This window comes from Dreissena polymorpha, chromosome 10 (assembly GCF_020536995.1).
Source record: "Dreissena polymorpha isolate Duluth1 chromosome 10, UMN_Dpol_1.0, whole genome shotgun sequence".
In the NCBI taxonomy this organism is placed as follows: domain Eukaryota; kingdom Metazoa; phylum Mollusca; class Bivalvia; order Myida; family Dreissenidae; genus Dreissena; species Dreissena polymorpha.
Window position 1 is genome coordinate 16993791 of NC_068364.1, and position 2036 is coordinate 16995826.

A 2036-nucleotide genomic window follows, 5' to 3' on the forward strand; every position below is an offset into this window, starting at 1 on the left:
GAAGTTTATTTTACAATATCTGAGGTTTTTTCGAATCTGGGTCACGTGAGATCATAAACTAGGTAATCATGCCAGACAGACTTTGTCAACACTTCCGAAGCCACATAAATGACAGTTCACCTGCTAAAATACCTTGTTACCGCTCGACAATCCACATATATGACTCAATCCTGCTTAAACTTAATCAGAATGTTCACCTTGACAATATCAATGTAAAGTCAGAAACTGGTTCACATCATGTATCCAAAAACTAGGCAACCAGGTAAACTTTTAACAAAACCTTGTTACTACTATAGAAGCCTTATGTATGACCCAATCTTGATGACACTAGATAAAATGTATATATTGGCAATATCTTGGAAAAATTCGAATCTGGGTCACATGTGTCAACAATTGGTCACCGGGCAAAATCTTATATGAACATTGTAACCACTTTCGAAGAAATAATTACTTAATATCGGGAGCAAGCCGTACTGTATTTTTATTCCGTCGGAATAATTCACTTAACTTATCATCATGTGTGACGACGAACTTGCCGCTCTGGTCGTGGACAATGGTTCCAGTATGTGCAAGGCCGGTTTCGCCGGCGACGACGCGCCGAGAGCCATCTTCCCCTCCATCGTCGGCTGGTCCAGACATCAGGGTGTGATGGTCGGTATTGCACAGAAGGACAGCTACGTTGGAGATGAATCCAAGAGCAAGAGAGGTATCCTCACCCTCAAGTACCCCATTGAGCACGGTATCGTCACCAACTGCGACGATATGGTGAAGGTCTGGCACCACACTTTCTACAACGAGCTCCGTTGCCCCCGAGGAACTCCCCGTCCTCCTGACAAAGGCCCCCACTGAACCCCAAGGCCAACAGGGACAAGATGACCCAGATCGGTATCGTGCTCGACTCCGGCAACGGTGTCACCCACACTGTTCCCATCTAGTGGGGTACGTTCTGCCCCACGCCATATTGCGTCTTGACATGGCCGGCAGAGATGTTATTGACTACCTGATGAAGATCCTCACTGAGCGTTGTTGCTCGTTCAGAACCACCGCCGAGCGTGAAATCGTACTTGACATCATCGTCGCCCTAGTCTTTCAACCGAGTCTGCTGGTATCCAAGAAACCACATACAACAGCATCATGAAGTGCGAAGTCGACATCCGTAAGGATCTGTACGTCAACACCGTCCTGTTTGGAGGCACCACCATGTTCCCAGGTATTGTCGATAGGATGCAGTAGAAAATCACCGCCATGGCTCCATCCAGCATGAAGATCAAGATAATTGCTCTCCCTGAGAGGAAGAACTCCGTTTGGATTGGTGGCTCCATATTGGCCTCAATGTCCACCTTCCAGCCGATGTTGATCAGCAAGCAGGAATACGACAAATTTGGAGTTTCCAATTTCCACAGGAAATGCTTCTAAACTACAGTATTCACAGAACTAGACTGTTGAATCAATTTAACTTTTACCATCTGGTACTTTGCAGACAAACGTTTTATTTAAACTTTTGCAACATGCTGATGTCACTTTTACTTTTGTGAAATTATTTATATGCATGTCTAATAATGTAATATTTTAATTGTTGAAGAAACTTAGCTTTTTCATTTTGCCCTTGTTTCGGACAACTGATTTCCTGCTAAGTCATTACAATGTACGTGGCTAACTAAGGCAACGTGGTTTTATGAGCATTAAGTTCCCTTGTCGTCCAAAGGGTGACCACTTGACCAGTCGACCACCATTTAAACGTGGTGAGAGTGCTTCGCCTATTGATTGAAATGTTCCAAGAGTATGTGTGTGTTGTAACCAAGGGTCTCAACCTTATGGAGATCATTTAATCTTCCTATGTTATAATTTGATGAGAATTTGTGAGAAATAGACCGATATCCGCGGTGAAGCTTGGACATAATATTTATCTTTGCAATATCTAGGCCAAATTTGAATCTGGGTCAGTGTACGCAAAAACTGGCTCACTAAATCAAATCTGAAAATAAACCTTGTTATACCACTGGAAGCAAAAAATTATGACTCAATCTTGACGAAAC

At 43.3% G+C, this 2036-nt stretch overlaps 1 pseudogene; it reads left to right on the plus strand.

The window, feature by feature from the left end:
- The first annotated feature begins 466 nt into the window (after positions 1 to 466).
- LOC127848390 (actin, adductor muscle-like) lies at positions 467 to 1416 on the plus strand (annotated as a pseudogene).
- Positions 1417 to 2036: the final 620 nt, after the last annotated feature.